Genomic DNA, 24,805 nt, shown 5'->3' on the forward strand with positions numbered 1-24,805 from the left:
CATTTGTTAATCTAAATTTGATTTAATCTGCACTTTAAACGATCTTGATCTTGAGTATCTGCACTCTAAATTTGTTTATCGGTTGTTTTATATCAATCTTAATCGTGCATAGCGTGCGATTAAGACGTGTCTGATCTTGAGTAGATCTATTGGCTAGCGAAAACCGTTCCATGGCCCATTATCATAGCCTGTGTGATTCTGCCTCACACCCCACTGTTAGCACCGTGGAGTGGGGATCGTTATTTGGTAGATCTGTTTCTAAGAGGACATGATTTTAACTGTGCACTATGCCTGAATCGGCTGTTTTAGCTGATATCGAGTGCTTTCACGAATAGTTCATGTCACGAGACCGTTGATGTAGCGATAGGTTGAAAGATGTGTTCGCCCCATGATCTTATTATTGTATTACGGCCTACATGATTCTGCCTTATGCCCCACCAATATTAGTAATAAGTTAGGGTCGTCGAGTCTATTGTTGTTTCTACGACCTGCATGATTCTGCCTCATGCCCCACTGGTCATAGTGATAGATGAGATCTAATATGTTCATTAGATTTACCTTTATTAAATGGTTGAATGATGATAAGCTGTTTCTTTCATAAAATGGGGTTCGGTTACTTGTAGTCATTGGCTTAGCATGAACTAATTACTGTTGACATCTTATTGCCATTGATCAATATTTGTCTAAATAATGATATTCACTCTAAACGATAACCGATTCTTCTTACACAACCCCATGAGCTTTAACTGATTTATTCTTATGAATATGCTGGAATCGACTATTTAGTCGATCTCCTTTCATATCGGCTCTTAGAGCCGCACATTCGGGACTGTCTGGCAATATCGGCACGTTCCACCCAAAATTACTGATAAACTTTCTCTCCTTGTCAATTGCAGGGTCAAATTGATTGGCACGTCTCGGGAGGAGTGCGTAGGATCGACCATCCCTATGCTGAAGCTAGGCGGATCTCCAGCTCCATCGAGCGGACCCTTCCGGCCTGATCGTGTGCCCTCGGAACGGCACGAAATTTCCGTGTCGACACACGTTTCTGGCACGCTCGGTGGGACCCCACAATCGTCATGGCGGTTCACAACAACAACGACATCCTTATGGTACATTACGAAGACCTACCTGATGAAGATAAAGGTGTCATCAGCAAAGCTATAGAAAAATTTTAGAACAAATGCTTATTGTCCTACACCAAAATATGTGACAACACAATTGTTTAGAAGTTTCCACTACCAAGAGTTCTATTACATGGGCAGACAGATACTGTTGAAGCTGAAGACAGGCATTTCTTTACGGAAGTTGTAGACAAATCTGTTCGTGATGCCATATCAAGTCACAATGAAGCTTTTTTGGACACATTCCACAACACCATGAAAGAAGCGATTCGTGGGTTTCCAGTTGGTCAAGTTGGGCCGGCTTATTACAATATTCCACATCCGTCGACCCAAGGGACTAATCAAGTCGGTACCAGCCATTAAGAAGCAGCACCAGCTGGTAATGGTGATGTCCAGGCAGTTTAGGGTTCATCTAAACAAGCTCAAGATACTACTACGAATCAGATATAATATAATCCTGGATCATCAGTACAGCATGTGCAACAGCCGGCGGGGCAAGGTCAAAACTAGGTGGTAAATTTTGGCACATCGGGCCACATACCGTCGTCAGCTCAAAAAATAGCACCATCAATTCAAAGTATCCGTAGAGATATAGATCCTCATGTCTACAATCAGAGACTTCAAGCAGCAAGCCAGCAAAGGACCAGTAGATAGAGATTCCACAAGGGTATCACTATGACATAGATTATAACACCCTTCACATGATTCCGAATCCAGGGTATCAAGGCACACGGGGTTTCAATCCACAGATGGGTCAGCAGATGCAGAGAAATCCAAATCCGCAAGCTGATGAGTTGTTGGTAAAGGTGGCCGAGATGATGAAGAATTAGTTCAGTCTGAAGCCAAAAGGGCTAACCTTTTTGTACAAACATCCATATCCAGAATGGTATGATTTGGTCGCTCTTCCTGCAAATTATAGGCTTCTAGAGTTTGCTAAGTTCACTGGCCAAGACAGTACAAGCACGATAGAACATGTCAGTCGGTATCTCACACAATTGGGTGAGGCATCAGTTGAGGAGGCCCATCTAGTTCATTTCTTCTCCTTGTCCCTGTCAGGGCCAGCCTTCACTTGGTTTTCATCATTGCTAGTCAACTCCATTACCAACTGGGCTGACCGCGAGAAGAAATTTCATACATATTTTTATACTAGGACTGGAGAAAAGAAGATTACCGATCTAACAACTATAAGGCAGAAGACTAATGAATCGGGCACTGAGTTTCTTCGGAGGTTCCGAGAGACTAGGAATTTATGCTTCTCCTTAAACTTGGCTGATGATCAACTAGCTGCTTTAGCCGTTTAGGGAATGCTGCCAATGTGGAAAGAGAAGTTGTTGGGACAAGAATTTGATAACTTGGGTTAATTGGCTCAACGAGTAGCAGCGCTCAATAGCCAATTCTAGAGTATGCGCAGAGATACCCAATTTCAGAAGAGTACCGTAGTGGCCAAAGCTTATAATCCATACTCAGTCGATGACGGCTATGAAGATGAAGAAGAAGAGGTTGCTGTGGCTGAATGGAATTGGGGCAAGAAGACAGTAATGGTGCCGAATCCCTAGGATAGAGGAGTCGAGGAGAGCTATGACTTTGATGTCACAAAATCAGACAAGCTCTTCGATTTCTTGCTTAACAAGGGACAAATCAAGTTGCCCGATAATCATGTTATGTTGCCCCCTGATCAGTTGAAGAATAAGAAGTTCTGTAAGTTCTATAACACTACTTCTCATTCCAGTAATGAATGCAGAATTTTCCAGCAGCATATACAGAGGGCTATTTAGCAAGGAAGGCTCAAATTTGATACGCCTTAGAAAATGAAAGTTGATGATAATCCTTTCCAAGGAGATCAAAACATGGTTGATGCTAGGCTGATCAAAGGAAATACAAAGGTCCTAACATCAACCAAATCTAGAGAAGCTGGAACAATTGATCCCGAGATGCAAATATCAGCTGACGAGTACAGAGAAATTAGAAGACGTCACGACAAGCAAAAGAGCCGATATGAGCAAGGGAAAACATCAAAAGATGGGGCGACAAAGCCATGAGTTACATCTCAGATTCTGTTGAATAAGTGGCAGCGGTAGAAGGAAAAGGATTATCAGTATTGGTTAAAGGATCAAGAATACTAGTGTCAACTAGAAAAAGAGAGGTATGAAAGGAAACAAGCCGAATCACATTGGAATTGTCCTTTCTTCAAACATTGTTGGAATGAAGGTTTGAAGTTGCCTACCAGACATGACTGTCCAAAATGCAGCAATTAATATTGGGGATTTAGGCAATCTCAAACCAACCACCGGTCTATCCATGCTCAAGATGCATATCATCATAATAACATGGATCGGCGCTTAAAAAATAAAAGTGTTTATAATCGGCTGGGAAAAAGAGTTGTCAATCAAGATTGGGCTGATTATGAAGAAGAAGGCAACAAGAGAGAATATGTTTGGCAGGAAGGCCAATGGTGTCCAGGAGGTTTGACAAGAAGCCAGAAGAGAAGAGTGCAACGCCTAAGGAACAGAGAGTTGGAACATGCTCAGACATCTGGTAAACCTCAAGTATGGCATACTAAGCAAATAGCCAATAGAAAGCAACCATCGGCTAATATTCAAATGGCTTTTCTATTGCCATAAGAGTTCAGAGCTCCGGCAGATTAAGAAGTTTATTCAGATGAATCGGAGTATGAGGAGATAGTTGCCAAGTTAACGATTATACAGCAAGCAATATTTGATAAATCAATCAAGCATCGGCACCTAAAGGCTTTATATGTAAAAGGTTTGGTTGATGGGAAGCCGAAGAACAAGATGTTGGTGGACGGAGGTGCTTCTGTTAATCTCATGCCTTACACCACTTTTTGTAAGCTTGGCAAGGGACCAGGAGATCTGATTGAGACTGACATGATGCTTAAGGACTTTGGAGGTAATGCGTCTAAGACCCGGGGGCAGTAAACATCGAACTAACAATCAGGAGTAAGACTCTGCTCACCACATTCTTCGTCATCGATGAAAAAGGGTCGTCCAGTTTGCTCCTTGGTCATGATTGAATTCATGTGAACTATTGTGTACCATCAACCATGCATTAGTGTTTGATTCAATGGCATGGAGATGATGTCGAACTGGTTCGTGCTGATGAGTCTATAAGTATCGCAACAGCCGATCCAGTCTTTTGGGAGCTAGTAGACTTCGAATGCTTTTTTGGCAAGTTATGAGAAGGAGGCTTCATTAAAATTAGCAATGAAAGCCAACAGCAGATGCAAGCAATCGGCTCTGAGAGTTTGTTTTAGTAAATAGTTATGGCTTCATGTCGGCCATTGGATTAAGGAAGAATAAGCATTGCTCCTAGAGATAGGCTTAGGCCGATGTATGTGGACGCTAAGTCAAATCATAAGTGCTATTTAGAGTTGATAGATCTATTACAGAAAGTTTTGTTTCGCTTAATGAGATGCTTGGCCTGGATCGATCGATCGTTTAATCTTCGGTCTAAAAAGTTCTGGTGCAACCTATCAATAGCAATCAACAAAACAAATTTGAAGGAATATTACCCTAACATTTGATCAACACTTGATAGCCGATTCATTTAGTCATCAGCTCAAATAGCCGGTACCAGAAGGGTATCACCTCTAGTTCAAAAATAAGCCTGAAGATGTGAAAAAGCCGATACGATACGTATCGCCTATAGAGCAAAAACAAAAATAAAGGCAGTCATGACAACAACAAGGGTGTCTGCACTACCATGATGTACCTACAGCGCGCTCAGCGGCCAACGCAGGAAGCCTCTTGGCCAGCCCTAACATTTGTTGCAGTTTTTGGCTTCGGCAAGCAAATTTTTCGCAGTGCTCTTTCTGTGTTCTCAACTTGATCTAATTGTGGTACTTCTAAAACTGACAACCGCCTTATTAAAAGTCAGAAGCAGTAAAATGAAAGATTGCTCGCAATCGGCTCAGAATTGGAAGATCAAGACATCAAGCCGATAGAGCCCTCTATGTAGTGCATGCAAGTCAGATTTCCATGCATATATATACATGATCTACGTGGGCACAAAAAGGATGAATCAGATCTTGGAAGTACGTGTGGTCATGCCATATCATATGTTTGATTGGGAACACAGAGATCATAAGGCCGACGAAGTCTAGCTGATATATGCATACTAGGAGAAAGTCTGAGCAAAGGCATTCATCAGTTCAAAGCAGAGGTACGCATATTCTTTATTTTCTGCTTTTCCTGTCACTTGTGAACAATCTATCATAGGAAAATCATGCTATCTAAGTAGTTGATAAATGAGATATGGTATGATGAAAGAAACCTTGCTTCTTTTTGCAAAGTACTTAGGAAATTTTCTTACAAAAATTCAAAATCAATAGCTTGTCTCCTCAATGATGTCAAATTTCCTACCGGACCCATATATTAGTCTCATTAAAAATCTTTCACATAAGCTACTTGCTCTTTGTTGAGTTTTGTCAAGTCTTGTTGACCCTTGTTGAGAGATTTATCATGCTCCTAAGATCAAAATCACGTACATGCCATATATATATGCTGCTTCTATACTGGGAGAAGAAAAAAATATGTTTGCTAGGTTTTGTCAGAATAAATGCTCCAAGTTCTTGATAATATTTCTCTCAAAATTTGTTGTAAAAGAGACATGGGTTATGTAAAATATAAAAGATGGACACAAAAGAGGTCCAAAGTAAAAAGGAGAAAAAGAAAAGAAATGAGAAAAGATAGCCCATGTTCTCGCAAAAATATTCCAAAGAGCATAGTAGAATTAGGTTAGCCACCAAATATTCTACGCACATGCACATCTTGATCTAAGAGTATGACATTTCTCGCCTTGGATCCAGGATTTGACCTTACAATATATGCAAGGTAAGTACGCTACATATTTTATCCCTACCTAAAACTCCACATAAGCTTTTTAGAAGTAGGATGAGAAGAGACAAAACAATGCTTTGACAAGGAACTATACACATTGAGCGATCTGAGAGAATCATTTGAGGGGCAAAGCTATGTTTTAATTTGAAAATCTTTCAAAAACCTAAGTTTTCTGAGCAGGGGAAGCGAGGATGACTGGATTCTAATCCGTTCCATTCCTCAACCACCCAGGTTGGGATGGTAGACACTTCAAAGTTCACATGTGTAGGTGAGGCTTGGAATAAGGTAATATCGCTGCTAGTAAATTCCTCGGCTCCTTGGAAGAAGACTATCAGCTAGAATGCCTGAACTTTTATGCAGCATATTTTCGTATTGCCGGTTAACTTGTATTGCTATGGTCGAACTTGGGGGGCCAGCTCCTAATCGGCTAAAGCAGATGAACGGAGATGCAGAGAAAGATCAATTTTGAAGTTATCAAGATCAAAAAGATGGAGTCGATGCAACTTTCAGTGATTGTGATCAAATGTCATCGGCTGGGGAAAAGAAGACCGTCAGATCAAAATAGTTCGAAGCATGAAAACTCATACTTCGAACTAGGGGGGCATGTGTTTACACCAAAATTTGGCCGATGATGTCAGAAGCAAGAAAGTCTCCTAATTAAGGGATATTTGCGAGCCGGATAGGAAATATTATTTAATATATTTAAGAGAGACATGATGTCCAGGTGCATATCAGGATGAAAGAAACAAGGACACGTATCAAACAAGGAAGCTTCATCAGCAAGGACTCTGCATAAGGAAAGTTAGAGTCCATGTATCTATATTTCTTTTAGTTATCTAGTCGTGTTTGTTTAGGACTCTTATCAGCCCCAGGGTATAAATATAAACCCCCGGCTATTGTAACAGACACATAATCAATCAAATACAAGTTACTTACTTTTTTCGGCTCCAGCCACCCCTTAGGAGTAGGAGTAGAGTAGATCTCGGCGAGTTCTTCAGCAAGTACGGCTGCATCGATCCGGTCGACTTCCACTGCTTGTTTGTAAGTACCGTCATGGCTTATACCTCTGTTCGTACGGCTGCATCGATCCGGTCGACCTCCACTGCGACTCTGGTATAAGTTAGTTATCAACTCTTGTCTAGTTTAAGTAAGGCTGCATCGATCCGGTCGACCTCTACTGCCCGAACTAGATTAAGGTCAAGTTATCGGCTCTATCTAAGGGTGGCGTTCCTTCGGATAGATTCATTAAGTTACTGTTATTGCTTATTGCTTCCATTATTTATTTAATTACAACAATATCACTTTGCCTAATTGGAATTGATCTAGGTCGGCCTTATATCTTGTTTAACCCATCATTTGTTAATCTAAATTTGATCTAATCTGCACTTTAAACGATGAGTTATGTTTTATCGGCTATTTTATATCAATCTTAATCATGCATAGCGTGCGGTTAAGATGTGTCTGATCTTGAGTAGATCTATTGGCTAGCGAAAACCGTTCCATGGCCCGTTATCATGGCCTGTGTGATTCTGCCTCACACCCCATTATTAGCACCTTGGAGTGGGGATCATTATTTGGTAGATCTGTTTCTAAGAGGGCATGATTTTAACTGTGCGCTATGCCTGAATCGGCTGTTTTAGCCGATATCGAGTGCTTTCACGAACAGTTCACGTCACGAGACCGTTGATTTAGCCATAGGTTGAAAGATGTGTTAACCCCATGATCTTATTATTGTATTACGGCTTGCATGATTCTGCCTCATGCCCCACTGATATTAGTAATAAGTTAGGGTCGTCGAGTCTATTGTTGTTTCTATGGCCTACATGATTCTGCCTCATGCCCCACTGGTCATAGCGATAGATGAGATCTAATATATTCATTAGATTTACCTTTATTAAATGGTTGAATGATGATGAGCTGTTTCTTTCATAAAAAGGGGTTCGGTTACTTACAGTCATTGGCTTAGCATGAACTAATTACTGTTGACATCTTATTACCATTGACTAATATTTGACTAAATAATGATATTCACCCTGAACAATAACCGGTTCTTCTTACACAACCCCGTGAGCTTTAACTGATTCATTCTTATAAATATGCTGGAATCGACTATTTAGTCGATCTCCTTTCATATCGTCTCTCAGAGCCGTACATTCGGGACTGTCTGACAACACCGGCATGTTCCGCCCAAAATTACTGATAAACTTTCTCTCTTTGTCAATTGCAGGGTCAAATTGACTGGCATGTCTCGGGAGGAGTGCGCAGGATCGACTATCCCTGCGCTGAAGTTAGGCGGATCTCTAGCTCCATCGAGCAGACCCTTCCGGCTTGCTCGTGTGCTCTCGGCATGGGACGAAATTTCCATGTCGACACGAATGATGTAAAAATGAAAAGAATATTTGATCGACCCTACATAATTACCTGTCACCAGAAGGTATGAGAAGGCAGCATTTTATTGGTGCTGGTGGGATCGTGCTTGAACCACGGAGGTCTTCAGCTTGTTCGTTTGGCTGTGGCTTGTCGTAAACGATCGTAAATTTCCAGCCGGAACAGTATTTTTCTCTCACACAAACCAGCCAGCAGTACTTCTTCACGAACCAGCAACGATACGAACCAGCCAACCGAACAGGCTGCTTGCTGTTTTGTCCTGTAGGCTGTAGTGTTCTGGCCATCGGAACCTATCTGTGTGGAGTCATTTCTATCTCCATCTCCATGTAGCCGCTCTGCAACACCTCGCCTCTTGCGTGAGGCTCGGATTGCCTTTCTAAGATCTCTAGTAGGTGGCCTGCAAAATAGAAGTTGGAATGGCACATTCACACGTTACAAAAACATCAACGTGCACAAATTGTTATTCTTCAACTCTGGCAGCCAAGGAAAATATCATTCAGTTTCACAAAAATATCTTTCTAACATAGTACAATAAATATAAAAAATCATCAGGGTCATCATATAAATCTTCTTGATCTGAATCATCTGGTGCATAGTTCATCACATAACATGTATCATTTGGAGGAGGCAATAACGTAGCCTGTTTAATGACATGGTGTGCAGTGATCATGGAGTTATCAAATGCAGCGCTGGGATCAGCAGATAGATGCAGCAATATCTGCTTGTATATAAGGGTACAGGTTATAGGTATGTATTATAGAGGCATGCGTATGTAATACATGGATTTCTTCACCATAACAGAGAAAAGAAAAACTGAAACACCTTGTGTATACACCACAAGCAACATCAGACTTGAACATCTGGAACACAAACCCAAATATATCTAGAGCACTTCATGTTTACCCCAGGGATAATGTTTCAAATTTTTATAAACCCACACACATTACAGATCGATTTTCTGCAATATTTCCTCACAACAACTAAATGCATTTTAGAAGAAAAGAATAGATCAAACACTTTATTTGGAAACACACCACCTGAAATAGGATCTGTCTTTGGGGCTCAGAGTCAACAGCAAGGAAGTGACAGTGGATTCAACCAAGATGAGAGATAAAGCTGAAGAGGATTTCCTACCAGGCGCCGCCAATATGATCATTGGTGGAGTCAGGAGGTGCGACGATGGGAGTTATGATCCTAATCCCTTGATCTCCAGACCTTAAGGGCAGTGGCTTAAGGAGGGAAACGAAATTTTCCTTTCTGATAACAACAGTTAGGACCCCTAGTTTAGCTCTGTCAAATCGAATCTTTGATACTAATTAGGAGTATTAAACATAAGCTAATTACAAAACTAATTACGTAAATTGAGGCTAATTTACGAGATGAATCTATTAAGCTTAATTAGTCCATGATTTGACAATGTGGTGCTACAGTTAACATTTGCTAATGATGGATTAATTAGGTTTAATAGATTCGTCTCACTAGTCTACTCCTGTGCAATTAGTTTTATAATTAGCTCATGTTTAGTCCTCCTAGTTAGCATCCGAATGTCCGATGTGACAAGGACTAAACTTTAGCCCCTGGATCCAAAGAACCCCTCAATAAGGCCGGAGTGAGATTTATTTTGGCAGGGAATACAAGAAATCTGCACTCATACGCCTGCCACGCTGGCTGTTGGCGCCATCCATAAGGGCACCCGCAATGGTTAAAGCTAGTTACTGGCTCTAAGCCAACTTCTCCAACAACGTTAACTTTTAGCACATAGCTTTTAATATGGATAATCCCACGTGACACTGAAATATGTGCAAGAGTTTAGCTCTTCATTAAGAGTAGCTCTTGATTAAGAGCTAACTTTTCTCCCTCTTCTCCATTAAAATTTGAGAAAAATAATTAGAGTTAGCTTAAAAGTCGATGGTTGGAGCTGCCCTAAGATAATTTCTTTGGGGGCACGGCGGTTTCTGTGCAGCAAGAATATAGGCAAATAGTAAATATATGGTTTAGTGAGCATACTATAATACGAAAGGACCACTAATTAATTATTTAATATATTATATTAGAATTTCTATTTGTCCATCATCTAGGAAAATTTATAATCAGGGACCAATCCTATATTCGTATAGGAGTCCTGCTCTAAAATATTTCCCAAATTCATATTAATAAAATTCATTGTTCAAAATAAGCCGCGACTCTTGCAATATTTGTTAGGTTTAGTTCCACATCGGTAACCGATGGTGAAGGAGCACAACAGCAGGGGCAGCCCTCACCTATCAGACTAGTCTTTTAGATTGAGTTAGGCCTAAGACCTTGGTATGTTGTGGACTCTAGTGGACCTAGGCTTGTTAGAGTGTGCAGCGGAATCTAGCCTAGCTCACTATACCCATGACTTGGAGCTCACAACATATTCAGGCCATGGGCCTAACTCAATAATTTCCTATGTCACACATCAGATCCAACTCTTCACACGTTAACCGTCTCCCCCTGAGATTTTCAGGTTTTTCTGACCATGGACTCTGATACACTGGTTAGAGTGCGCAGCAGAATCCGGCCTAGATCGTTGTACCCACGACCAGCATCCCTCGGGTCTAGGTCCACTGAAGCCTCCAACATATATAGGCCATGGGCCTAATTTAACTCAAAAGACTAGCCTACTAGGTGAGGGCTGCTCCCTCCTTATATGTTGTGCTCCCCCAACATCAGTTACCAATGTGGAACTAAACCTAAATCCATGAAATCTTGACCAAAACAAAAAGGAATAAACAAACTGTCGGCACAAAAAAATGTGTCGACACGCAGCAAGCCAAAAGGATCTGCTTGATAGATCAAGGCTAGAGATCTGCTTGGCTTCAACGCAGGACCAGCCGATCCTATGAATTCCTAAAGGCGTGCTAGTCAATTTGACCTGCAATTAATAAGGAGAGAAAGTTTATCAGTAATTTAAGATGAAACATGCCGGTTTTGCCCAAACAATTCCAAGTGTGCCGCTTCGGAAGCAGCCAGATGGAAAAATCGACTAAATAGCCGATACACAAAGAAATCGACTGTTAAAGACTGTAAAGCTCATGGGTCGTGATTGATTTTATATTGACGACTATGATGCACCCAGTTTTAATGATTCTTTCCCTTAAGCTATTAACATGTATACATCAGAGATACATCACTGGTTAAATTAGATTAGATCAATTCGTAGTGTAGAGCCGATGAGTTCGATGAAAAGGGATATGCCACGTAAACAATCGACTGTTTGATACAGACAGACCTACGAACTGTCTAGATCTAATCCATTACCGTCAACAGTGAGGTTCGACCAGATCGATGCAACTATGATGATAATGATAGTCTAGAACCAGAAAACCTATAGAACCGACCATACTTTAACAGGTTCATGAAAGCGTGTCATATCTGTGAAAGCACAAGTGAATCGGCTGAAATAGCCAATTCATGTAGAAAAAGGATTACAGCATGTGAACAATAGACTATTTAACATGGACAGATCTATAAACTCATTAGACCTAACCTGTTATCATTAACAGTGGGGTTCAACCGGATCGCTGGCAGCCATGATAAAGACAACAAATCAAACCTTTAAAATAAATAGATTTATTCATATTTAACAGAATCATGAAGACGCGCTATAAGCGTTAAAGTGTAGGTGATCGGCTATTTAGCCGATGCAGGCATAGCAAACAGCTAAGTTTATGCCTAGTCGAAAGCAAATCTACCAGCTAGCATCCCCCGATCTAAAGTAATAACAGTGGGGATCGACCGGATCATTATATCCATAATAGCAAGCTATAGACCATATTCAACTAGCTAGTAAACCTTCTTAAGATCAGACATGCCTTAACCGCGTACTATGCACGATCAAGATCGAAGTAGAACAGCCGGTGAAACATAATCCGTCGTTTGAAGTAAGAACTGTCGCAGTGTAACAAAACAAACGATGGACTAAAGGATGTGAGGCCGATCTAGATCGATCTTGATCGGGCTGGTTGATATTGTTGAAACTAATGACGATAAGAACATCAGCAAGATCGGTAACTTAATGAATCTACCCGAAGGATGCCACCCTTAGGTAGAGCTGTTAACTTGACCTTAATCTAATTCGAACAGTGGAGGTCGAACTTAACCGATGCAGCCGTACTTCAACTAGATAAGGATCAATAACTAGCTTATACTAGAGCTCGCAAGAGGTCAGTCGGACCAATGCAGCCTTACAAACAGAAGCATAAGCCATGACGGTACTTACAGACAAGCTAGAGGTCGGCCGGACCGATGCAGCCCTGCTTGTTGAAGAACCCGCCGAGATCTACAGTACTCCTACTCCTAAGGGTTGGCGTAAAACCAAAAAAAAAATTAGTATTGATTGATTGGATCCTCATTTACAATAGTCGGGGTCCAATATTTATACTCGGAATCTAAGAGTGAATCATACTCAGATATGACTCATTATAATTTTTGGTATAAGAGAAAACATTTCTAACTTAAGATAACTTGGACCATAATCTTCCGTTTTTGTAGAGGCCAACATTTTTCTCTCGACACCAACCGTAGCTCATTGACGTTATCTGCTGATATCGATCGATCCTTATGCAATTGATTCCTTGATGACTCAATCTTGAAAAGCTTCGAGTTCATACGTTCTTCTTCCCTCACCATGTTCGGCCACTCCAGACTCCTGATTCGGTATCTTTTGTTGTTGACCATATGTCGATCTGGTTGCAGCACTTCCTGGCCGGGCACGGCACCATCACCTGAACCCGTTTCCAAATCGATCAAATGTAGAACATCCTATCTCCTTGATCACCGAGAAAACCATCAGGTCCTGCCGCATAGGATCCTGCACGTTGCCATCGATCTGAGCGACGTAATCCTCGAACAAAAAACTTCTCGAAAATAGCCAGAGTCCACCGTGGCTTTCACCACCATCGTTGCTTATCCCACAACGACCACCCGATCAAGATCAACCGCCAGCCGTCATGTTCATCCATGACGTCTCTCAGCCGCACTGTCGAACCTGGCCGTCATGTCTGACCGACCCCTATCGAACAGCAGCCTCCAGCCGCCATCAACCTGATCTCCAGGTCTAGATGGATCCTGTTGATTGCAGCCTATTGGATGGTTCGAGCCACCCCACTTAAAGTTTCCAACTCCATGATCGAATCGTTGATCGCCACCATGCTCCACCTTACACCATGTCCTTCTCTGGACACATCCGTGCAAGCCTTGCGCGGTGTGGAACATATCCATCGCACCTCCCACGATCGTCTTCTATGAATCTGGCTTTAGATAATACTTGTTAGAGTGAACAGTTAATTCCAAACCCAAACAGATCTACTAACCTATAAACGTAGAAGCATAACCACTGTAGAAGAAAATACGTAAACAAGAATGACACCGAGACACGATGTTTTTTAACGAGGTTCAGCGATGTGCCTAATCATCGGGGAAATGACTACAGACACTACTCCTCATAAAACAGCAGCTACACTGCATCCGGGCGATTCCACGGCCTCGCAGTCAGCTAAACCAGCCGCCAAGTCATATTATGGCTACACGAGTACGTACCGAATCAAGAGCCTGGAGATGGCCGAACGTGGTTAGGTTTGTTTATTCCTTTTCGTTTTGGTCAAGATTTTGGATTTGGTGTTTGTTAGAGAACCGGACACCTGTGGGCCCACTATGACCGCGATGGAAAATTGTGTATGTATGTGTCACGGAGAATAATGAAAACGAGCAGACGGGTATCTCTCGTACCGAACTAAAAAAGGAACGGACCGCAGGAGGAGTCCGGTTTGGATTTGTTGCCATGTTTTGTGTCCATAAAACAAGAGAAAGTCCACGGGCGATTGCATCCAAAGGTGCTTGCGACGGTTGAAGACGAACGGCTAGCAGCGCTCAAGCAGGTTGACTTCGTCGTGTCCGAGCGGTGGGACAGTCGACGACGCTTGCGAGCGACGTGGCTGTGCACAGGTGGTGTACGGCGGCGAGCGAGGAACAAGCGCGTGGGTGACGTGCTTGGAGCGAGCACGTGGGCATACATAACACTACATAAAAAACAGTTTGCGGCAACGGAATAATTTTTTTTTTGTAGGGGCGGCTGATGATGGAGCCGCCCCTACAGTGACGTGCTGGGGAGCCCAGTAAACAGTCGCCCCTACAAATAGAACAGCAGGGGCGGCTGGTGATACAAGCCGCTCCTACAAATGAGTTTGATTTGTAGGAGCAGCTCAATCAACAGCGGCCCCCGATATTGCTATTTGTAGGGACGGCTCAATCAACAGCCGCCCCTACAAATCCTCCGATCTATAAAATAACACCCAAACCCTAATCCCACACCGACGCCTCCCAGCAGATCGGGCCATCTCCTATCAGCAGCCGCCTCCCGTCCCCTCCCCTCTCAGCCACTCCTCTCAGCAGCCGCCTCCCGTCCCCTCCCCTCTCGTCTTCCTCATCTCCCCCACGGGACAGATCCAGCGAAGGATCCGGCGCTCCTCGTTCGTGCGCCCCTCATGGTCGTAGATCGGGCCATCTCCTATCGCCGCCGGCTTGCGGAGGCTGCAAGTTGCCATGGCCGGCCTCGGTCGTCTCCGATCAAGCCCCGTTCCTGGGGCCGGCCTCCACTCTGTTCCTCGTCAAGTCCAAGCCGGATGGACACGGGGCGCGACCCCAATCTGACCCTCGCCGCCGGCCTCCCGCACTCGCCCTCTCTTCCCCAAGGCTCGTTGGACGGCTGGGCATGGAGGCAGCTGCTGGGGCGGTGACCGCGCAGGCTAAAGGCTAGCAGGAGGCCACACGCGGTGGCTACTGCGCGGATCTAGCCTGGCAGGATGCGGTAGCACCGCCGCGCTGCCTCGTGGCGGTAGGCGGCGGCGGCAGCCACACAGGCTCGGGCCCAAGAGGAGGTGCCGCATCTGCACTTTGTCTCTGGAGATCCCGACCCATTGACTGCTCATCCGTGCGCTTCGTCTCTGGAGGTATGCGTGTACTTATGCATCTTGATTCGTTAATCTATTAATTGTAGATAGTTGGGTGAGGAATCTCACTGCCCTGTGCAAACATGCAGTACATACATAGAAATTTTTGCTATATAAGTATCTTAGTTAGTCATACCAACCTACATGTCTCTATTTACATTGAAAATCGACAGGATATCTTACATGTATACATGTATATAGAGTTCTAGTGCCAGAGGTAACATGTTCTTGCTATGTAAACAGACTTACAGAGTGGTAGTGTATAATTTGAACTTGTTTTCTTCAACATGTTTTTCTGTTGTCTTTACAGAACCTGTATACAGAGTGCTAGTGCTCGATTATTCATAACATGCTCTGGCTAAGCACTTGGCCCTTATCAAGTAATTTTAGCAATGCCATTTCTTTCAGTGTATGTGTGAGTAGCACTATTGTTTCTGTTTCTTTTATTATTTTGGATTGGAATATGTTCCTCTTTATTGAAGTAGTTCTTCCTGTGTAACTAAAATTTGTTTTTTTTGCAGGTGCAACTGTCTGAAATTCAGAAATTCAATATTCAAGTTGACAAGTTAACTTAGGTTGTCCTTTATGTGTGGCATAGATTTCAGCATGTCGTCACTCTCCGGCGCCATCACTTGAACAACTATGAGGTCCCACCATCCAGTCTCCATGTCTGTTCAACTGCTTGTGTGGCTGTCTGTTCTCTCTAGGTCTCATCTATTTTTGCAGAAACAAGACAACAGTATGTATGTGCTGCTCCAATGTTTCCAGGCGCGGGCCCGTTTTCACCAAGAACAAGAAGCTGCAAGAGGAGTTTGTGGCGAACGTCCCTGCAGGAGGGATGCTTGTGAACTGACACCGCGCTACATGTAAGCTCTGCTTCCCCGCAAACTCTCCCAAATGAAAATGAACAGCTGCAAAAGCAAAACATAGTGTTTGCAGTGATGGTCTAACTTTGCTCCCATCCTGATCCTGCAACCCAGCTCGCCAACCCGTACATGCCCTTCGGCGGCGTGGGCGACAGCGGGATGGGGTACTACCACAGCAAGTTCGGCTTCGACTGCTTCAGCCACAAGAAGGGGGTCCTGATCCGCGGCTTTGGCGGCGAGGCGAACGCCAGGTACCCGCCCTACACGACAGAGAAGCAGAAGATCCTAAGGGGCCTCATCAACGGCAGCTTCATCGCCCTCATCCTTGCCCTCCTAGGCTTCCCTAGGGAGAAGCGTTAGATGATCCGGCCTCCTCTTCTCGGTTCGGTACAGCCTTTTGTCCCTGTTCATCGTCAGGTGCACAGTATTAATACACCATCATATGCTGTCAAATACTCCTAGAGGCAACAACGACTGTGCCGTGTGCTTGTGTTACACGGTTGTATAATGCATATATATTGTCACATTGACATGTACGTCAGGGAGTAGTATAAATAAGTGTGATCTGTCTGTCAATTATTCAGTGTGCAGAATGGATACTTGGATATGATGCATGGTTGTGGTATCTCTGAATCTCTGTCCTCTGATGGCGGTGGCGCATAGTACATATGTATATATATAATTATAAATTTGTATTTTTTTTGCGGAAAAATATACTATAGGGGCGGTTCTAGATTGAACCGCCCCTACAAATCGATTTTTAGGGGCGGGTGGTACTGTAGCCACCCCTACAAATCATCTGGAGCCGCCCCTAAAAATGATTTATGTAGTAGTGTAAGGTATGTGATTTTTTGGCGGTCTATGCGTGGCAACAGGCAGATGCTGTCGATGGCATCCAAATTTGAGGTGGCGAGGTTTGATGGCACCAGAAACTTGGGGTTGTGTTGGCTCAACAGAGTATCTTGAAGGTGCTTAGCGGGATTAAGACGAAGAATGTAGATGATGCTCGAAGGTGCTCAGCGGGATTAAGCTGGAGAAGGTACAAGATGACAAGTGGTATAAGAGACGATGGTCAGAAAAACCTAAAAAATCTCAGGAGTCACATGGTGTCAGGGGAGCCCGTTAACGTCTTGGAGGTCACACGAGTTGTGTCTGATATGGAGCGTTGGAATCGGGGCCTAGAGAACGTCTTCCGGAGATCACACGGGGTTGTGTGATGTGAAGAGTTGCATCCGATGTGTGATGGGGAGATTGTTAGGTTTAGTCCCATATCTTGATGGTAGAAGAGCATAACATATAAGGCAGGGGCAGCCCTAACCTATTAGACTAGTCCTTTGGGTTGAGTTAGGCCGAAAGCCTTGGTACGTTGTGGACTCTGACCTAGGACAAGGGGCGCTGGCTCGTGGAGCTAGGCCAAATTCCATTGTGCATCTAACAATATTATATACTTATTTGATGGTTAAATCAAATCTCAAACACTAGGTCATGCAGCTCGCAGCTCGTCAGGCCAGCACAAAGCTTAGCTTTTTGGCGCCACCCAAGCATGGCATGACCCGACCAGAGTCTTCGCCATCTCCGCACACGCCTCCGACCTCGCCCCACTACTCGGCTTCCACCGCTAGGGCGCCTTCTCCTTTGTCGACGCCCCTTCACAGCTCCTCCCTCCTGACGATGTTCCCTCGCCTATGTCTCGGACGTCGACTCCTTTCCTGCAATAGGCATGGAAGCGAGGGCGCCCCTTCGCAGTGCGGTGGCACTCCCTCGTGGTGGGGCCGTGGGCCACGGAAGCGGCAGTGACACGGAGACATGGGTCTTAGGTTGGCCTGGCCTGCTCTGCAAACTGTACTTATCGGACCTTGTCGGCCCGAAAATCAGCCCGAAGTGTCATGCGTGAGCTGATGCCTAGGCACGAAGCCCTTGTTAGCTACGCAACATGTCTATTTAGTCACACAAATACACCTTGCATAGTCATAGTCATTTGTTGCGCCTTGCCTCGTAGCGTAACGAAAATGACTTGTTTGGACCACGTACTTTTATGAAAATATTAGTTTTTTATGTTCAATTTTTAAAAATTATTACAAGTTGGGGACTAAGGAAGTCTAAGGTTTTATGCTGGGCTAAAAGATTTATGGCGTGTTTAGCATAGCGCCAGCTCCTGACTCCTCGCAGCGCCTGCCGCGTACCTGCCGCGTAGCCAAACTAAACGACAGGTGCTGAAACGGCTTCGACGAAGGAGCCTATAGGATCATGAACCGCAATGTGGCTTGTCTTAGATCGTCACAAATTATATCAAAACTGCGACTGGAGCCATTTTACCAGACCATTTCCAAAATGGTTTCAGCTCCAGCAGAGAAGATGCTCTACGAGAGAAGGCAGAGAGCCCGTTTAAGGATGAGCCTGCAAAACTGACCTTAGAGAATCATTATACACTTAGTTTATATTGTATCATATCTTTGGACGACTTTATTACCTTAATTGCATATGTGACAAGAACAACAAAAAAATGTACTTCATACCATTTCCGTGAATTTCAAGCTTTCTGAAACCCAAACAAATATGGATGAAATCCTTTCGTTTTGATTACTCAACAGTAAATATATTACAGTGACGCCTAAAATGGCCAATGCGGAAAGTAGCTTCTGTTGGGGGCAGGTTCCTTCAGCAGGCCGCCCTGGCTAACCCTCGGCCGTTTTTGAATCTTCGTCGTGTTAGGTTGATCTCCTCCGACTCGGTCCAACGACTGAGTCGGGCCTTGATCCCGCGCCCTGATCTGAGGCGTCTAGCCGTACACTTGGCTGGTGGGCCCCGTTGCGCAGCGGTATATAAAGGAGGTGGGAGCCAGGGGTTCGTGCTACGAGGTTCGCCTCCACCCAAAGAACCCCACCTACAGCTCTAATCCGATCTAGAGGGGGCGCTGATAGTGACGGGAAGCTCCGCCACCCCTATCGTCGTTGGACACCGCTCGCCCCACTCCTTCAACCGTCGACTCATCGGCGTCCTCTTCACTGCCATGGCCAGCTCCTCCACCAAGCCCTATGGTCTGACCCTCTGCACCCCCCCTCTCTCTCTCTCTTTCTAGTTCATGTTCTAGCATGATCTATTTGTTTTACCCTTCTTGATATGCAACTAGGTGATCCTAAGTTCTAACAATGGTATCGGTTAGCCTACCTAGCGTGTAGATTTATTACGGGGAAGAAATTGAATGGAATGAAGAAGGAGATGATTCGAATCGGAACAAAACCTAACCCTAACCCTAACCCTAGTAGAAAGGACGAAAAGGGGAGGCCTACCCGGGTTTCCTTGTCGCCGTCGCCACCGCTGTCGTGCGGGGAGAAGATCCTGCTACTGCGCGGGAGAATGAGCTGAGCCACGTAGGGGCTCGGGCTCAGGGCACCGCCGCAAGGCATTTTGACAACGGCGCGCTCACCCTCGGGCGAACGTGCGCGCTTGCGAGGGGGCCTACGGTGGCGCCACCACTTTTTCCTCCAGCCACCATGGGCGGCCGCCGCTGCTCGCTTGTGGCGTTGAGAGAGAAAGGGGAGAAGAATGAATTAGGGTTCGGGGGAGGCAGCGGTGAGGCGCGTTTTGTTTGCCCGATCTACATGGATGACCGTCGGATCAAGATCGACAGCCAACAGAGCTTAGGCCGAATGCGGTCCAAACGGGTTTGGGAATTCCCGGCCTAGGCCCAGGTTGAGGGCTGGGCGCGGGGGAGCATGGCTAGGCCGCGGTCCTTTTTCGCTGCTGGGCCGTGAGTCATTTTACTGCTTGCCCAAATAAATAGTCGCGTTTATGAATTTCGTTTATTCTTTTCAAAAGCAAATTTTTGAAGAATTTGACTCAGTTTTCATCTCTATTCAATTTGAACCAATGGGATAATTTGTTTAGAGAGTAGATAAGTACATAGTGATGCTTCTGAATAAGTATTATCTTTCAAAAAAATTTCATGTTTCCGCTTCTATGATTATGTTAATCCTCTAATTAAATTGGAACCAATAGGAAAATTTTAATTGGAGGAGTAGTCATTTTTTGTTTAAATTAAATTATGATATTGTTATTTTTCTAACCAACGTTGATGATAACAATATTATAAATTTATTAATGAGTTTTCCATGCGTTAATGTAGAATTAATGTAGAAGAATATTGTATTTATGATATTGCTATTTTCTGACCAAAGTTGATGATTGCAATATTATAATTTTCATTTATGAGTTTTATGCATTAGTTCTATTTCTGTCCAACGGTGATGTAGAGTTAATGTAGAAGCATATTGTATGTTTTAATTTTGACCAACGTTAAATTACGGTATGCAATTATTATATCAAATGTTTCTCACTTGCTCTGATGTTGTTTTCAAGATACAACCCAACGATGTTTATCTTGTCCATTCCGCCTCTCAATGGAAGCAACTATAACATATGGCGAGAGAAGCTTGAGATAGCACTTGCACTATCTGATAATGATCTAGCGCTAATCTCTCCCTGTCCCACTGAGCCTGAGGACCTGGTGAGGGCAGAAAATGAGACTGATGTAGCTTTCGCTACTCGGGAGCATGACCATACTTCAGTGAGAATAAAGTATGATCTTGAACGTGTAAAGTGGGATAGTTCAAACTGCAAGTGTTTGATAGTGATTAAGGGCTCCATTGAGGACCCAATAAGGGGATCAATCCCAGAATGTACCACCGCCACTGAGTATCTCAAGAAAGTGGAGAGTCAGTTTACTGGCTCTTCAAAGGCTTATGCAAGCACTCTTATTAAGAGGTTAGTCAATGAGAAATGCACTGGTGGAGGGATAAGGGAGCACATACTGAGGATGAGCAACACGACATCCAAGCTCAAACCAATGGACATGGGGCTCAAGGTTGAGTTCCTAGTTCATTTGATTTTTGCATCTTTGCCCAAAGAGTATGAACCTTTGTTGTTAATTACAACTTACAGCCATATAAGTGGGACATTGAGAAGCTCATTGCCATATGTGTGCAAGAAGAGGAGAGGCTTAAGAGCTCACATGGTGACTCCATCAACCATGTGAAGGAAAATAAAAAGAAGAACTTTAACAACAAGAACGCTAAACCACAAGGGAAACCTCAGTGGGACAATAGTTCCTCCTCTAAGCCACAAGGAAAGGCCCCACAGAATGATCACCATCAGAAATCTAACCATGTTCAATAGACAAGGATACCTGCAAATTGTGCAAGAAGAAGGGACACTACCAGAAAGATTGTCCAGAGTTCCTGAAGCACCTTAGCCTTGCATGATCCTTGGTGTCACTTTATTTTTGGTTTATGATGGGTAAGTCTAACTGAGTACCTTCTTGTACTCAGGGTTTATCCCACCATGTTGTAGGTGAAGTTCTCGGCCTGCTAAAGATGGTGGCTAACTGCCGGTGGGCTCGGCGACTGTATATAGTGTTGTTATCTATATGCTTTTGTTAGAGGATGTCACATATGCTAGCAATGTATTTGGAACTTATATTATTGTAATCAGTTGAAAGCTATGTTGTTTTCACTAATCGGTTTTGAAACCCAAACTTGTATTATTATTTGTGAACTCATTATAAACATTATTCCCACTGCAACTCTGTGTATATGATGTGTATTTGCTTAATCGTGCGATCTTGGTTGTGATGTAGATTTACTAAGGTCCTTCATGACACTCGGCGGACTACCGGGTCTATATAAGTGAAAGTCTGTGCGTGTCAACGTGTTAAACGGGGACAACCGTACTTGATCTTGTATAAATTGGGCGGTTCTGTCACAAGTCCGCGATAGCAGACGACCACCTCCCAAAGGAGTCCATAACCAGGGTGGCATGGATGGTGCTTGGCTCCATATTAGAGGAGCTGGCAGTCGATGGTGGGCCACCCCTATTCTCGGTGTTTGAGCCGAGGGGTGACAACATCCCATACCTAGGGGTAGTCTCCACTCCCCTAGCCCAAGGAGACAGGGGCCAAGGTCGCACCTGAGGGTCCCCCAACCTAATGTTTGGGGAGTCGCCCTACGTCCAGGCTACTGGGAAGCGCCCCTGCTCGAGCTCCCCTAGGGCAGGGGTGCCTTCGCGAAAGAGGTGCTCCGCCCTAAGGCTACCGTAAAGTGGCAGGTGAAGATCTTCATCGATCAAGTTGTCATCATTTGAAGACCACATGTTTGTTGCTTGATGATGCCTGTGATGACTGCAAGGAGTCTTCTTTGGTAGGGGCTTTGGGCGGCGCAGCGGTGCCGCTTTGGCCGCTAGTGCTGAAGATGCGCCGCCGCTAGCTGATGGCTCCCCAAGTGGCTAGGGCGTAGAGGTGGGACGCGGCAGCGAAGGCGCCGGTTGCTGAGGCCCCGATGTGTCTAGTGGGGCCCAGTGTCACCGAGGCAGGCCCACCCCTAGGGGACCTTCCCCTCTAGGAAGAGGGATACCAGGCAAAGGCCTTTGCCTCTGACCTCCTCCTAGCACCGCGGTGTGAGTACGCCGGTTCCTCATCGGTGGCGGTGCTGGTTTCTCCTGCACCATCAGTTGGGGGGCCACGTGTGCTGAACGATGGCCTTGAGGCGAACGCATGGCTGGAGCTGATGAAACATGAAACAATCCATGATTTCCTCGAAGGGAAATCTATAGATTACATCATAATGTGATAATCCTAGAAAGACCATGCTATCACATTATCATTAGTCAACTGATTTCATAGTCATACTTCACGGAATTACAAGATTACAAGGCATTACAACACTAGGTAACACACCTAAGTACAACATTATACTAGCAGAAATGCACACAGAATGACCTCAGAGTTGGCGTAGCGCATCAATAGGTGAAGGCTCCTCCTTCATAGGCAATCATTAGAGTAGGCGTAGAATGTCAGCGGGCGTAGGGATGAGACCATCAAATCCTTCTAATCTCTGTCGTCGTCGTAGATGACATCCAATACCTACCAAATATCTTTCAATATGATTTGTACTAGCCATTGGCTCCCACCCTATACTTTGTGTATGCTTTGTGGTAAGTGGAATGCAAGGGTGAGCAAAAGGCCTATATATGGTTGTAGGTTTCCTATGCAAGTTCATCAATATTTTATAATAGTTCATCAAGTTTTAACCCATCTCATCCACACGTTCACCCATCCCATCACAAACATCTCACCACACTCTCACTCTCTAGGCGGCAAGGACAACTCCCTCTCGTACCTTGCCAATCGAACAAACCCAGGGGGAGAAGAAGAAATGACTCCTCTCTCTAGTCAAGTGAAGCAGTAACATAGGATAAGTCCATAGCCATGGAAAAGATAACATATGTATCGATCGATCAACTAGACACTCTGCAGAGGTTTACACTACCCACAAGATACACCATCATCGATGATCCGGCTCGTCTAGGCTAATTCCGGCTGCTTTCTAGTCTGGAATGATACCATCCTGCCACTCAGCCCTAAGGCACCCTAGATTTCTCCAGCAAGCTAAGACTGTGAAACGTAAATACTAGGCCCCACAAGTGGTAATATGCACCTAGAGGGGTTCAAAATTCAACATCCTCACCCCCATACTTTCAACTTACAACATAGCAGTAATGGCATCACCCAGATTAGTCAACAACCGTCTCCTCCCTAGAGAGGAACAAATGGGGTGCAAGGATTCCTATGAACCAGTTCCCAGAACATATAAGTCCTTAGGGTGACCGAACAAGACATATTCACAAATGGGTTTCCAACACCCCGTGTGTCAACAACACCTCTACTCTGGGGATTCGTCCCACGAAGATCACTCCTCCTCGGAGTCTATACCTCCGACTGGTACCCACCACAGGTACAACTCTCAAGGAGTGCTCAGGTCACACTCCGGCAAGACTTGCTCAACAGCTTGTCATAGAATTCTGCTCAGTCGACTCGACCCTCACCACACACCCAAGATGCACACCAAGATCTCCCTAAGTTGTCATCACATTATTTCCATATTATCGGCACCAAGTGCCTTAGCCACTCACAAACAATCCTCCACCAAGCATCACATCACAGATATAATGCGTAGTAGAAGTAAGTAGTAAGTAGTAAGCAAGCATCCAGCCTAACAGCGGGTGTGCAAGGGTAAAGGTTGTGTCAAGGTAAAGGCTTTCAAGAAATTGTACCATGCAACCTATCATAGATCATTTGCATAAAAGTAAAGCACTAGCAGCTACATTGTTGCATGTCTAATAGGATTCTATGAGGTTGGGTGGGACGTGGCACCTGTTCACTAGTCACCTCCAAGATCCTCAATGTACTCGTAGTCGTTCTCCTCCAAGTTGTGATGTTGTTCGTGTATCCTTCCTCCAATGGGTTCTGGTCCAATCAACGCTATCCTCGGTGCAACTACCTTGATAGAGCGACAAACAAGGCAATAAGCAATCAATACTCTAAAAAGGCGACAAGACACAGAAAAGTGAAGAACACCGAAGGAAAAGGCATAGCCCTCGTACAGGATGTCCGATTTTTGGCCCGAAAAGAGGCAGAAGTGGTTATTTGCTAAGCACAAGCTTAAGTCATAGCCTAGCCAGTACTTCCTGGGCCAATCGTGTCGACCTGTATGGCTTCAAGAATAATGGCCTAGACTCTATCTCATCTTAAGAAATCACCATAGCTC

General features: G+C 44.4%; 1 long non-coding RNA gene and 1 pseudogene across 1 annotated transcript; both read left to right on the forward strand.

The window, feature by feature from the left end:
• Window positions 1-14,706: 14,706 nt before the first annotated feature.
• On the forward strand, window positions 14,707-16,810 carry LOC136505455 (uncharacterized). Its single transcript, XR_010771214.1, has 3 exons — window positions 14,707-15,339; window positions 15,861-16,205; window positions 16,320-16,810. It is a non-coding gene; the product is annotated as an uncharacterized lncRNA (long non-coding RNA).
• Window positions 16,811-20,577: 3,767 nt separating this feature from the next.
• On the forward strand, window positions 20,578-21,556 carry LOC136503329 (uncharacterized; annotated as a pseudogene).
• The last annotated feature ends 3,249 nt before the right edge of the window (window positions 21,557-24,805 follow it).

This window comes from Miscanthus floridulus, chromosome 14 (assembly GCF_019320115.1).
Source record: "Miscanthus floridulus cultivar M001 chromosome 14, ASM1932011v1, whole genome shotgun sequence".
Lineage (NCBI taxonomy): Eukaryota > Viridiplantae > Streptophyta > Magnoliopsida > Poales > Poaceae > Miscanthus > Miscanthus floridulus.